General features: G+C 40.6%; 3 protein-coding genes across 7 annotated transcripts in view; 1 reads left to right on the top strand and 2 right to left on the bottom strand.

Moving 5' to 3' along the window:
- The window catches only part of LOC138620366 (nuclear transport factor 2-like), a 396989-nt gene extending 396750 nt beyond the window's left edge, over positions 1-239 (bottom strand). Inside the window, exon 1 of the mRNA XM_069697531.1 lies at positions 231-239. The gene's annotated coding sequence lies outside the window, so the exon portion shown is untranslated. The remainder of the gene's footprint in view (positions 1-230) is intronic.
- jarid2b (jumonji and AT-rich interaction domain containing 2b) overlaps positions 1-8382 on the top strand; it is a 267034-nt gene extending 258652 nt beyond the window's left edge. For 3 of the 5 annotated variants that reach the window (XR_011310860.1, XR_011310859.1, XR_011310855.1), the window contains one exon: positions 8251-8382. The gene's annotated coding sequence lies outside the window, so the exon portion shown is untranslated. The remainder of the gene's footprint in view (positions 1-8250) is intronic. The other 2 variants (XR_011310858.1, XR_011310857.1) reach the window with 1 other exon arrangement.
- The window catches only part of atxn1a (ataxin 1a), a 91359-nt gene that overhangs the window by 46954 nt on the left and 28996 nt on the right, over positions 1-15409 (bottom strand). The window lies entirely within an intron of this gene.

The following is a 15409-nucleotide window of genomic DNA, read 5'->3' as shown; positions in this document are numbered from 1 at the left end:
AAACAAACAACGTCTTGGATCTCTTCGTCCACAAATAAACAAGAACACCCTCAGAGGAAGACATACAGAGCACGCACACGCACACACACACACAGTAACACACACAAACACAGACAGAGTAAATACAGTGCTAAGAGAATCCACTCCATCAACTCCAAGCCAGTGCTCAACTGTTGCTATGGAGAGGAAAAGCATGGCTTTCTAGTCTATTTTAAGGTAACTGGTGTTACTTTTTTTTTTTTTCACTGCATATATCAGAGTCAAACAAACTGTGATAGCAAGCATTGTCACTACACTGTAAGGCAACTGAGATGTTTTTTAATTACCATTCTTCATTATTGGCCCTCCCCACTGCTACTGATCTGTAACTAATCAGTCTACCAAAATGAAATGAAGAACATCTGACTAAAAATCAAAGCTGCAAAATATCCAAATTATGCACCCAATTATTACGATAACAATATGGTGACGATCCTGCTCTATCAGAATGAGCAATTCTAGACAATGCTACATATGGTAATGTATACAGCAGCACTGATACACTTCTTGTTCTGACATACACCAGGGGAAACTTTGCATAAGCTCTTCCAAGCCTGCTTCAGATATCAAAATTTCTATTGATGTTCAATAAGCTATAACAAGCACATGAGCATTTAATATATACAAGAACTTCCTTTTCTGTTCAGTGCACAGAAATCAACTCAAAACATCACAAACCTGAACAAACTGGTTATTGTAACTTTTAGTTTATTTCCTTTGCATTAAGCACACATGTGGACATATTGTGCATGTGTAACGTCTGCACATGGGTGTGTGTGTGTGTGTGTGTGTTCTCATGTCAGGGTGAATGTGTAAGATCCACACAGCAAGCGAGGTGTTACATTGTCTCTGTATTTAGCACGACTTCACACCTCAAGAGCAAATCAGTGGAGCTCACATCCTGCTTGCCTCCATAGTGATTCCCAGCTTTCCCTCTGCAGATAATTATTTTCCGGATGTAAAACTTCATTTGACACTGCTACAATTGGGGTGCTCCTGTGGTTATATTTTCTGCTATGTATTGTTAGTGTTAGAAAGAAGACAGGGGGAATGAAGAAATAATTATTCAACTCGATATATTTACAAAATTACTGTGCATGCAAATTTTGCCCCACGCCTGCAGTCCCTCTGAGATATTTGTAGCTGCTTCACAATTAAACATCAAATGGGAATTATTTTAGCAAACATCCTGGACCCCTGTCTTCATGACAACTGAAAAGAGTGCATTTCAAAACAAGCAGAATTAAACAGAATAGTTTTATGGCATCTTGAAAGAAATAAAAAAGATCAAAACACACTTTAATGACTTTTAACTGCGAGGTCCAGGTGTTAGTTATGCTAATTTTATGCCTTCTGCTTGTGAGGAAAGAACCTCCCGTGGTGTTGAAAAGCAGGAAAAGTGTGTAATATGTGGATTTACATAATGAAATAAGAAATACCTGCCCTCAGCGTGATGTGATCTAAAATAGACGTAATGGAACACCTAAATCACCTTTCCTGTGCTTGTCACCTTCTGAGGCACATGCAGGTGTTTTTTTTTATGGAGGTACATGCAAGTCAAATCCAAAACCTAATAGAAAAGAGAGAAGGGCCTTAAACAAGGCTACAAAAAAAAGGAAATTTATAGTAACTCAAAAGCAATAGCTAGAAACACAGTTCTAAAGACCGTATGTGTTCACGCAGGGTTAGACGCAAATCTTAGAAATATTGTGATCAGTTCAATTTTATTTTTGATTTTAATTTGATTTTAAATTGGTGGTAATTTCCTGAATTTGAAGAATTAAAAACATGATTTTCTCAAACACTTTTCATTCATAAAATATAACAAACCTCAGAATGCATCTGTGTTAACGTGTTTAATGTTGGTTCCACTAAAAGCAGCTGCTCAGGAACTTGCCCAGAATAAAAGTATGAAGACTTGATACTATAGCGCTATGGTAGTCTTATGATCACTGCATATATAAGCATTCAATGGCATCCAGTTCATTAGTGTCTTCACAGCTAGCCAAGTTTAAAACTAGACCACAGGGATGGGTGTGTGTTACACTGCAGACACATTAGATTAAGTTTCATCAAATTTACAACACACAAGCTGCAAATGACATTATGAGATGCCTTCTTCCCACTCGTTTTGAAAAGTTTTACTCATAAAAAGAAAAGTGATGCATGTGTGAGCATACTATAGCTCTATAGGACTCACATTTATCTGCAGTTTGTGAGTGACAGTCATTTGTGCGCTGCCACCATTTTCTGTTTGTTTGCCCCAGGGTTACCGACATCACTCGGCTGTTGGCGGCTCTACGAATGGCCGCGGAAAACTAAAATCTGGGTAACACCCTGGCTCTAGTCGAGCATACAGGAAGACCACTGCTGTTGTTACATCATATTTCATCCTCACTACTTCCCTTCGCTCCCTAACCCCCAAACAGGAAATAGTTCCTATATAAATCCCTGGGACCCATGTAATGAGGCATGTACAGTATAAGTGCGCGCGTGTGTGTGTGTGTGTGTGTGTGTGTGTGTGTGTGTGTGTGTGTGTGTGTGTGTGTGTGTGTGTGTGTGTGTGTGTGTGTGTGTGTGCGCGCGCTCACACAAGTGGGCGTGTGTACGAGGCTTACATTCTTTTCAATCTGTCTCCTATTTAAGACTTCTGTGAGGAGTCACACACATATACACACAGGTCTGAAAAGGTTATGGGAAAGAGCCTTTGGCTGCAATTCGAGTAGTGAGGGAAGGAAAGAGGAGGGAAAAAAAAAAGAGAAAGCAAGAAACAGCGAGTGAACACCCTGTAAAACATTCATACGTGCAAATAAACTGAACATAGCATTATTGTTTTTCATATTAGCTGAGATAGTTTTGGACTCTGCCAGGCTGTTGTATTACTGAAAATCAGGCTGGTCTGGATTCAATTTGACTGGAGGAAGAATTTCACTGTACTGAGCCAATGGAAAAATACCAAGGAGGGGACTCATAAATAACTGGACCAATGACAGCTCATATCAATATTGAAGAGCAGAGAGGACATAGGAAGCAGGGGTTAAGAAGCAGAGGAGACATGGAGGGAGTGAGATGGAGTGAGAGAAGCAAAAGTAAATTCCCTCCATACCTGAAACACAAAGACAAACTCAAGACTTTAAAAAATGTATGATGGACAGAAACTACATGATTAACATGGCAGTTTGTTTGTAGTCTACAATACATGATAGTGTAACTCAGTAGTAAAACTGCGCGGGTTATAGTATGTTTCCTTTGTTGTTGTCTATTTGCTAAACACAGTGTCAATCATAGCCACTTTGTTCAGACGTAGTTCTCATTGGCTATATCAGGCAATGCAGGTTTCTGATTGGAGGAGGAGGTTAAGTCCCACCCCTCCAGGTAGCAGTCTGAGCGCGGAGAAGTGAAGACGCTCGGCTCGAGACGGCGAAATTCTTCATCTAAACACAGGATAGTAAAAACTATCAAACAAACAAACACCTTGTTTGGCGAAGTTAAGCTGCAGCGGCTAACTGTAGAAGCTCGTGTTGTCCGTCAGCACGAGGCAGCTCCGAAAGCTCGTGCTCTCCTTGATAATATGTGAACTTGGCGTTGTATTTATGGTTGTGTTAGTCAGAGCATTAAGCTGTAGTTAATTCAGCACCATTCTGCATTTAAAAGCCGGTAGGAAAAAAAAAGTATGATTCATAGCTCATTTATCTTTAGGTATTATAAATTTGTGTTTGAATTCGTGTTGCCCTATTTATAGTGCAGCCATACTGTCCTGTTATGCACTCCTCGTGCTAATTATAAAATGTAATGTCTATTTAAAACTACTGAACATGTGCATTTAAACTATGATCTTAAATGAAAGAATGTGAACATATAATATGCTTATTCATGTTCAGCAGATGGTTTTAAAAAGACATTAATTTCATAGTAAATGTTTAAAAAGAAAATCATAAGTCACGATGAAAAGAGAAATGTTATTACATAAGAAATACTGTACAGTGAAACCAATTCATTATTTTAATTGCCGTTGTGTCACAGTAGTACAATGAGAATTTGGATGTGATTTTCAGTAAGGCCTTGGAGAACTGAATTTTGCCGTAGAGTAAAAGCCTTGTTTTGTTTTTTTTATACAGGCTAGGTTTTTGAGTTACCTGGAAAACCCTGTAGATTTTGGATTTGGATTCTCCTTGACGAAGGAGATGGCGAGCCACCTTTAACCCCGAGGAGTTGGACCACAATCACCTGTTGTTCCACGGAGGAGACCGTCCGTTCCTCCGTTACTCCATTCCTTCATCCGAGTGCACCAGTGTGGTAGGACAGTCAAAGCCCTACATCTGGGACTTTTTTTTTTTTTTTTTTTAACTAAAGATCTCTCTTTTGAGCTAAACTGCATTGGACCTATCCGACTTTAAAAAAAAAAAAAAGAAAGAAACCTGTTATGACCTCAACACGGCATCAAATTAAACGTTTGGATCCAAAGTGCTCTAAACTGTTTGCACTAAAGAGACAATTTTCTTTCATCACCTGTGATATTGATAACAAGGTCATGAGTGTTATGTTTTCGAGCTGCTAAGCAGTTATTGTTACTTTAAATGCACCAAGTATTGCACATGTTGAACCTAAAATGTGAGTGTAAATAGTTTAATGTTTTATTGTTTGTTAAAGTTATTACAAATGGCAGTTGAACGTAACCCTACGGCTCCAGTTGATTATTGTGTCCGTTATCTCCTTACAACCTCTCCCTTACGAATCTAGACACTGATCCATAGCATATTGAGTATTCTGTTAACCCCGTGTGGGTTACAATAGCAGGACTGTAGTTAATAATTAATAATGATTCTTTTTATTATGAATTACTCTGGCCTACTACGTGTCAGAAAACACAGAAAAATTACTGTCACAACTTTCTAGAGCCAAATCTAAGGTCTGTAAATAACTTCTTCTTTTTTTTTTTTTTTTTTTTGCTAAAAAAAAACAGTCTAAAACCCAAATACATTCAGTTTTCTGACAAAGAAAATATATAAAAGAAGAGAAATATAATTATTCGTCAATGTTTTTTTGTTGATATCGGATAAGTGAAAAATACTTCAGCTCCACCTCTGATAAAATTTGATTTAGATGTATACTTATGGAGCTCTAGAAATAAATAGACAAGATATGAGCGCAAGATAGTCAGGAATCTTAAGACAAAATAAATATATATATATACGGATATTGATCATATTAAAAAATGGTGAGAAGTAGCCAGTAGTTGCTCTCCAGTCTGTTACCAACGGGGAGGCCATATAAAATGTAAATCGGCAAAAGAAAGAAAGAAAAGGATTCATAAAAACATTGTGAGTGTAAACCTTCTTTTGCACCCATCCAGGTTTTTTCACATCTTTCTTTTCCTTTAAGGTTGAAACATCAGCAGAAGAACCGAGTTGCTGCTATTTTACATGCTCAGCGTATAATTTATTCCCTGTAGAGGCAGGCTGGTTGTTAGTGCAATATTCATCAACTCGTGTCATAATAACAGGATAGAGACTTATCTCACTGCCAACAGTAAACCAGAGTACCCATCTACCATAGTATTGATACATGACACAAAATCTATATAGGCAAAAAAAACACCAAAAAAACACATCTGCTGTCCAGCCAATCATCTCACAACCATCCTCAATGTGGAACGTTTCTCCGGAGATCTGTGTGACAGGCGGGGAAGGAAAAGCAGGGGGCACAATCGTCGTCACCAATAAGCTCATGGATGATAAACAACGGCAGAGAGGGAGGAACTTACGTGGAAGCATTTTCACACCGGTTCCCGCAGTACTTGTCTGTGGCTGCTGATCAGTGATTACCTGTGGGTGGTATATGATGTAGTAACAGCAAACCTGACCTCTGATATATCTGGTTGGTCACTTTTCATAAGATTGGCGACTTTTCTCTTCTTATAATAATAAAATGCACCTCGTTTCTCTGGTAAAGCAGCTTTGTTTTGCAGTCGATGGAGTAACATGTCTGGCGAGTGTAATGTAATTAAATGTAAATGCATTTTGTTGTGGATGTATATTTCTAAAACTGAACTCCCATCCCATCTCTGTATTGTGCTGCTGCAGATCGGCGTGGAGTTGGATGATAAAAATGACTGGTGTTGGGACGACGAGCGGCAGTAAATAATGACCGTCTCGATGCACAGGAGACTTTAAACACAGTAATAGCAGGCTGTAATATGGGCCAAATCTGTCCCCAAGGACAGCGCCAGATTAACCAACATCACTCAAATCACACAAACGCACACACAGCCTGAACTACCCGTTCACAAATCAATCTGAGCCTCCTTCTCGCTTATTTAACAGAAGAGAATAAAAGGGGGGGGGGGAGGAAGGGCAAAGGGAAGATAAGAGTGTGTGTGTGTGTGAGAAAAGAGGAATGTGAATGGGGAGGGGGAGAGAGGAGAGAGAGATGGAGACGGAGCAGAGAAAAGAGGACGGGCGTTTCAATAATTCACAAACTCCTGCTTCATTTAGAATGGAATCGGCGCCCAAACTGGACCCGCGCGCCCTCTCCGTGACGCATCACCCACAGCCGGCTCGTCAGCCCGTGTGCTCTGCATGTACAGTGTGCTGTAACGCGTGACTGTGCATCCGTGCAAGAGCTCGCGCAAAGACGTAAAGACACCAGTGCGATCGTGCGAGTGCAGCTCCGCTGACTAGCAGACATGGATTCGTAGTAGAGGAGTAGAGTAGATTCATTAGTAGATCTGGTGCAGTGAGAGCAGAGCAGAGAAGAGGGGAAAAAAAAAAAAAAAAAAAAGGTCTGAGAAACAAGACAACATTATATCTATATATAACCACTATTTTTCTCCATTCAAGTTCACAGCAGGCAGTTTGTTTGATAGTGGCTATCAGGTGTGTGTGTGTGCATGCGTGTGTGTTTGCATGTGCGTGTACAGCACTACGCCAGATTTTTGAGCACTTTTTAAGATTGTTACCCATCACGCAATACCACCAGGGAGACGTCTGACCGGTCCCAAATTCATTCTGCAGCAATGACAACAACCCCAAACGCGCAGCAAGAGTCAGAAAGAACTAGCTTCAGCGGTGATGTCGAGTCCGTCCGGGATTTCACGAGGAGACAAAATACACGGCGGCGGCCGTAATCCACAGACGACAGGTTGCTTGGCGCAACCTGTCTGCCAAGCGCCTTGGAAAAAACAGTGCACAAGTGTACCCAGGAGTGCTAGTGCTGTTTGAAACGCCAAGGGTGGTCAAATTAAATATTTATTTGATTTAGTATTTTTGGGTTGTTTTTTTTTGCCCATTGCTCCTCTTATGAAGTTAAAATAAAAATAACTCATGGCATTATTTTTAAAAGCAGCCTCGTTTTACTTGGAATGCCCACATTTTGGAAAGTACAGTAGCAACTGAAGTCAACAGTCCTGAGGATAGAAACAAACAAAACAAAACAAAAAGCCGTGTGTGTGTTTGTTTGTTTGACCTGCTGTTGCAGTTTAAAACCCTGTCTGCATGTTTGTTCATGCATTCTCATTTGATGTGATCATGTGCATGCTCCGTCCCACACTAAACATTTCCAGGAATTGTGCGGCTTCACTCCAAAATGCGGCAAACAAACCGACAACAGTAGGAGGGATATAAATGTCCCTGGAAGTCATTACTCAAAATGTTCAAATGTCAACATGCCGGGGACAAGCGAAAAAAAAAAAAAATCGGACTATTTTGCGAGTAAAGATTTCATCATATATAAACAGTATATGAACGTTCGGCAAAAAAAAAAAAAAAAAAAAAAAAAAAAAAAAGGGCTGCACATTAAACAGACCAGATGGAGAGAACCAGAAAGAGCAAGACAACTAACAGCACACAGGAAGAGGGTGTGTGTGTGTGTGTGTGTGTGTGTGTGTCAGTGCGTACGTGCAGTTGCGGCACATGCTGGTATTTATAATGATTTACATGTGTGAGTGTGTCTCTGTACCTGTCATTCACGGTGACCTGCAGCAGCAGGCATTTCTGTTATGTAATCCTCGCTGTCAAACGCACACACACAACACACACACACACACACACACACACACACACACACACACACACACACACACACACACACACACACACACACACACACACACACACACACACACACACACACACACACACGCCAGTGCCTTCAAACAGCTCCGAGGTTGAGAGAGAGAGAGAGAGAGAGAGAGAGAGAGAGAGAGAGAGAGAGAGAGAGAGAGAGAAAAAAAAAAAAAAAAAAAAAAAAAAAAAAAAAAAAAAAAAAAAAAAAAAAAAAAAAAAAAAAAAAAAAAAAAAAAAAAAAAAAAAAAAAAAAAAAAAAAAAAAAAAAAAAAAAAAGAGAGAGAGAGAGAGAGAAAAAAAAAAAAAAAAAAAAAAAAAAAAAAAAAACCCAGCCGTGGTGAGAAAACGCCGCGTGGTATCGCGGCACAATTAAGAAAGGATCGTTTCTCTCAACCAGGTAAATAAATAACTAGTGTCAATAATAGTTCAAGTCTGATGGTTGCTGTGCTCTTCACCATTTACACTAGCAGGGGCAACCCAACTCTTTTTCAGACGACTATACAAAACGGGTTATTATTACGGTATACGCAGAAATATTATGAAATTGTGCGTTGCATTGTAACAGCTATGACTCACTTTAAGACAGTCTAGTAACAGCACAACAATTACACAGTGTGGTTTTCAGCTGCTCTTCTTTTCTACATATTTTTAAATGTGACATTATGCCAGTGCATTCCTCCCTCACCGTCTATTGTTCATGTAACCGCCCACACACCAGTAAACACAACTTACAGTTCCAGTATGTAGAGCGGCAGACTCGCAGCATTGTGCTGCTCTCTAATGTGTACAGCTTGATGCCCATCTAAGGCTATCACGGCAGTGGATGAAGTCCCATCAGAGTGGAGTGCAGCAGCACTGAATTATTGCTGAGGGCTCTGTGGTGGTACAAATGCATTCATGGAAGCTATGGGGGATTTCAGACCAATAAAGAAATTGTATAATGAATATTGAAAATTGTAAGGATGAGTGTAATTCATCTACTGTTGCTATATGAAGAATACCTTCAGGAGCCAAATTATTATTTTATTTTTTTAGGTAATAAATGACAAGTACAGAATAAATAGAACAGGGAGGTACAGCATGTTATTTGAGCAGTTAGATAAGGGACCCGGTCCAGAGTTGAAATGATTGGTCTATTTATGAATAAATAGTCACAAAAATGACTGGCGACCAGTGTAGCAATTGTAACCGTATGCAGTAATTTATTACAAAAAACAACAACACATATTTTATGATTTCCACTTTATAAAAGGTGAAAACATTCTGCTTCGCTTTGCCCTATTGAACAGTAAACTTGATATCTTTGGGTTTCATTTTAAATGATACTAACATTTTAGAGACATCACTCTGAGCTCTAAGAAAATGATCAGAAGGGGTTATTTTTCATTACTATTTTGTTCTTCTTTTTTTTTTTAGATTTTTATTTTAAAAAAAAACTACTATTTGGAAAAAAAAAAAAAAAAAATCCTCCCTTCTTTTCAGCATATTTTGGAGAGCAAACAGCACGAGCACCAGAAGCAGAGGAATTTCTGACAGAAGGCAGCATTTTTCCTGAGGGACAAGCTGAGTGGTAGCAGGTTTCTTTTTTCCAGGGGTGTAGCATTTACTGAACTCAGTCTCAGGTGGCCATGTTGAATAATGTCTTCTGGCTACCACCCTGCACTATTCCATTAAAGTTCCTCAACCAAAGCCCATCTGCCATTGTTATACAACTGAGGAAACCACAGAGTCCAAAGTTCACCACGTTCCCCCAAGTGAAGGAAAACTAGTTTAGCTCAATGGGCCTCCGCCTCCCCATACGTTAAAGGATTGAGTACCGGAGCATTAGAGTGGAGTATATATGGATACTGGTAAGTGGCCATCCATCAACACTGCCACTCAGACTGAGCTGACACTTTTGTGATGTCCGGGTATAAACAGCACTACACAGAACAAGAAGTATGGTGTGATTTTCTTTCACACAGCCGATAGGAATCCCACAGGAAAACTTCTCTTCTGTTTCTGTGTGTTCTTTACAAGAGATCCTTACAAGCGATAAGTCAACAAGAGCAGACCTGCTGTTATTGTAGATCTGAGAGTCAGAAAAGAAGCAATGTATGGCAGCATGATGAAAGAAATATGCAACTCTGAGAATCCCAGGCACGCTAAAACTTCACCAACCTGACTGTATTTTTTTTCAATGTAATTATCACAGACAGTGGGAGGCAGTGGTTGAACCTAACTGCTCAGGTATCATACCAGCATTAGATCAATAGCATTGTATAAACTTGTCATCCTATTTGGCAATTAGAAACACCACTCAGTGTCTGCTCAGCCACGTTGATGAAAGAATTTCACGCTTGAGAAAAAAGAAAATCAAGATTAAATACGGAAAAAATAAAAATGCAGCGGCAGCTAATGTTAAATATTCAAGAGGGGAGAGGGTACGGAGGGGAGACGAGAGGGGAGAGCGAGGCAAAGTCAACGACGGGGAGTCGGAGAGAGCCGTGCGGAGAGAAGCAGACGGAGACTGATAGAGAAATAAGGACACATGGCAAGATGAAAGGCAGAAAAATGAAGGGAAAGTTGCCAAAGAGGTGAAAAAAGGAACAAGATAACAAAGGCAACAAGGCTCCGAGTCGAGAGTAACACACAGAGACGGTGAGATAAGGAGAGAGAACGGTAGGTGGGAGAGAGTGGGTGGCGGGAAAGATGGCACTTTATCATACAGCTCAGTTGTAAAAGCAATAAACTCTCTATAGGTCTCAGCATAAGGACTTCCCAGGCACCACAAAGGCCATCCCCATTCATCTCACTAAAAGCTGAAGTTGCTGAACTGAGCTCGGCTCCTCTTGGGGGGGAAAAAGTGTTTGTTACCGTGAACTCCTGACTATTTCAGAACATCCAGGCGTAAGATCCATAAAAACATCTGAGAATATTAACCACTTTTCTTTGTTGCTTCTGAGCTGAGGGACCCTTTGCCCTGATTGTTTCGCCTTCTTAAAATGTGAAAATAAATGAAAGTTTGATTTGGAGCCGAGCTGGTTCTTAATATTGGCGAGAACGATTTTTGTATTGCATCTAATTGCTCTTTGTTGTCGAGATGCAGCTTTATGGATACGATGAATGTCTGGACCGAGGACTTTTAAAGTCAGTCGTGTATTGTAGTGCATCGCCTTAGGTCGGTCATGGCTGGTATACCCGCACGTTCCATGCATACCACCCTTGAAATCTATCATAATAAAAAAATACAGTAAAGGCAACTGGAAATGAATACCTCCACGATCGTACGGGTGACATTTGTGCCGGGAAACTACACATTACCATGACTGACAGGAAAACCTTTAAATCATCTAATTTGCATGACTTCTCAATCCCGTCTGCAGGCAATTATCGTCCTATGATGTGATCCCTCTTGTCAGTCGCCACCCACCTGTATCTCCCCGTCTTTCTCGTCGCTCTTCTCAACAGTGTCTACCTCTCACAGAGCACTTATACTGGAGGTGTGATTGCATTAGTCGCAGAGAGCCCGGGGCATCCCTGGGGCCACGCTAATGCACAGAACAGAACGTACAGAATAGCGGCGGTGAAGGAGAACAAGGGAGAGGTTGGAGTAGGAGGCATCCATTACTATAATCATTTTACCTAAGTTAGAAAGGTGGCTCTTAGAGCGGGCTATCTGCGAAAGACCAAAGACAGAGAAACACGGGGAGTGAATGGGAAGAGAGATGAGCGGATGGGGAGAAAAAAAGCCTCTCGTGACCGTTAGTAAATCTAAAGCGCAACTTCTTTTTTCAACCTTTATTGCTTTTTTTCCACATGAGCACCCAGAGCATCCACGCAATAAGCAGCGGTGTGTTAGTGTCCCTTTAGTGCGTTTGTAATATCCTTGCGGTATCCCGAGACATTCATTTTAGATGATGGCAATTAACAAGGCCAGTCAAGGCTCGACAGCAATCACAGCTTTTAACATTATTCCCTTTTCAGGTTAAAAAATGCAAACCATAAATCAAACATGCTCATTTCACAACCCTGCTTACAACCGATGCAGTTGGTTTCATCCTACTAAGAATACAATAAAGGCAAATAAAAATGCCACACAAAAGCAATACGCCATGCAAACAATGAGGGATATCTTTCAAAGCGGGGGCGGAGGACAGGGAATACCCTGAAGGAATAACATCTAATGTAATCAGATCGCTCTGGCCAATTAGTCGGCAGTAGCCTAGCCAGAGATGATGTCAGCCGCCATTACTCATTGCTTAACGCTATAAAGCAGAAGGGGAATCAAGAGAAAACAAAGAAAAGAGCAACAAAAGTGGGTCCGAGTGAGGAAGGACAGTGGATTAATCACAGCACAGGCAGATGAGCACCCTTATGTGAATAATGGCACCCAGGCAGAATAGAATCACACAGACACACACACACACACACACACACACACACACACACACACACACACACACACACACACACACACACACACACACACACAACTCCAATTTGATCAAGTCTGAAATACCAATCGAAGAGTAAATGCTCTATTACAATGATACAATACACACCACAGAGATAGAGATGTAGGCATCCGATCTCATCCCCACCCCCCCCCTCCCCCACACACACACACACACTCACTGACACACCAGGACATTCCAGCAACACTCGTATGGTTCGTTAGCACAACGACCTCCAGCAGCACGTCTTTCCATGCCGATGGCTGAATTGCAGTCAATTGACTCCAAATGACATTCACCTTAAATATGCATTCAGCGTGTTACTGTGTGGTGCACAAACTACTTCAGGTCGCGTCTCTAATAAAAATCTAATAAAAAGCGTATATATGCCCACACACTGTGCAGTGCACGCACGGATGTGCAGACGAGTGAAAGCACATGCTGTATTAACACCAAAAATATGCTGACAGGCGTACATAAACTCACAACACTTTGTAAAACACAGTGATGTTTATCAGGACGGAGTAATGGAACACAGTGGTTACATTGAGCGCACACACGCATTAGCTCCTCTGGGAGAAGCCATTGGACCTCCTGTAAAATTATTACGCCCGACTGCAACGTCTCTCCTTTGTAAACAGATAGCTACTGTCTGGAACATAAGGCTCTGCCGCTATTGGAGTTTAATGTAAAAGAGTTTTTCTACTCAAACATTTATTTTTTTATTTTTATGAAATATTACTGTACGATCCCATCAATCGTGTTGCTGTGCTGCAGATAACCACAGAAAAAAAAATACGTTTGTTTTCTAACATTCTAACATGTTTGTGACATTTCCTTACAAATGTCTTCACAAAGGAGACATGACAGGTTTTGTGAGTTTTCAAACCAAAAAGAATGGCCCTGGTTGAAAGATGTTAATACATTTTGTTAAAGAAAACTTCATTCTTTTTTTTCTTTTTTCAGTGTCTCTCTTTTCAGTCATTCCTCCATCCTTCATTTTTATGCCTATTCTCCTCTCCTCTTAGTAAACCAGCCTCAACCAGCAGTCTGGATGAACTCGGCGACACTGGACAAGGTAATTAACTGATTTTTTTACTGCACAAAGGACAACCGCAGCATGTGTGTGTCGGAGAGCGGTGCCATGTCGAGTAAAGACAGCGAGACAAAAGATAGATTGAGCGAGAAACTTGCAAGAGGGGGGCCGTGATAGAGGACAAGGGAGAAAAAGTTAAGAGAGTGAACCGAGAAGGAAAAGGAGACAGAGGGAAAGATGAAAAAAGGCAAGTGTTTAAATGTTTCTTGATTTCATTATTTCATCGACCTCATCTGCTCCCTGCCAACTTACATTTTAAGATGAAGTTATTTCCTCCTCTTGTCATGTGTATTAGCATCTCTTCTCTTATTCTCTTTCTTTTCTCCCCCACCTCCCCATTCCTCATGTATCTTTCCTTTCCTGCTGTCCCTCCTCTCTCTCCCTTCTTTCATTGGAGCCAGCTGCTGTTGCAGTTGGCAGTCTCAGGTGTGTGTGTGTGTGTGTGTGTGTGTGTGTGTGTGTGTGTGTGTGTGTGTGTGTGTGTGTGTGTGTGTGTGTGTGTGTGTGTGTGTGTGTGTGTGTGTGTGTGTGTGTGTGTGTTTCCCTTGCTCTCCAAACCCAATTCAAGCCTACTATGAGAGCGGGGGCCCAGATCAAATAAAGCAGAGCGCAGCTATAACAAGAAAACAAAGAAGGGGAAATCCATGCTCACACATGGAGAGAGAGAGAGGGAGAGGGACGACTTCTCCATTTACTCGGATTGCTTAACCCTCTGAAGGCGGCAACGTGAAGCAATTGTAGAAAGTTCTTGACTACAGATAATGTGAAGTAAATGATTTAAAGGATTGCCCGTCTGACATTTAACTGGTAATGCTGCCGACCTTGAACAGGCTAAAACACGCACTGCGTGTGGTGTAAGTGGAACCCCTTCCTGACTCTACTTCAACTTTTTCGGTGTTATCCTCTGACCAAAATATTGTCCGCTGTCAAAAGACAGGGACAGGTTCCTTTTACTTTATGTTGAGCATTTCTTAAAGGTCTGCCACCTCTGGCATTGCTGGATATTGCTGTAATATAGAAAGTATTGCCGGGTTAATTAGTAATTTGACATCTCTTAGATTACTGTGAGTTGTTGCTGCAGGCTGCATTGACTCTGACCATGGGTGGGAGTAATTTCAGTTTCAAATGGAAAAAAAAAAAATAATAAAAAAAAATCAATCTCCGAAAATTGATTGAATCCATATAAAGCGGTGAGATTTCCACTGCAAGACATAAATAAGTTTACTCTTTCTCTTGGCATAGTGAAATATCTTTCACAGCCTGGTCCTGCGATAATAAAATCAAAGCCAAACATATTTTTGCAAAGTAGCCCAAAGGACGCTCTGAATTCAAAGTTACGGCCGACGAGTAAAGTGAAGAACTTCATGAGTGGATCAATATGATGCTTCTGGTAGACAGAGGGCGGATTTTGTTCCTGATTTTAATCTGTCTATATCCTGAACAATAGAGAGTGCAGCATGAAACCTCAAAAGATCTGGCAATGAAAACAAAGTCTTTAAAAAAAAGAAGTAACATTTAACTTGTTTTATGTGTCTGTACGTTCCTTTTGTCATATATATTGAATTGGCTTTCCTATAATAAATACCAAAATATATAGTGGAAATTGTTTAAGAAGTTACAGATCATGAAACATAACATTAACAATTTTTCACTGATCTTTGTGGTATGCGAATTAGGAAAGTATGTCATCTTTTCTGGCAGTTATGGCAGGGCGTACCTGTTACTTTGCAGCAGAATACTCTACTGCAAACTGCGCGTACGAGGAGTCTAGCATC

Source organism: Brachyistius frenatus, unplaced genomic scaffold (assembly GCF_029030835.1).
Source record: "Brachyistius frenatus isolate BFR_SWC_R1_liver_20210118 unplaced genomic scaffold, ASM2903083v1 Contig_2, whole genome shotgun sequence".
NCBI classification, from domain to species: domain Eukaryota; kingdom Metazoa; phylum Chordata; class Actinopteri; family Embiotocidae; genus Brachyistius; species Brachyistius frenatus.
The sequence above is the reverse complement of the archived record's forward strand: the minus strand, read 5'-3'. Positions and strand labels throughout refer to the sequence as shown.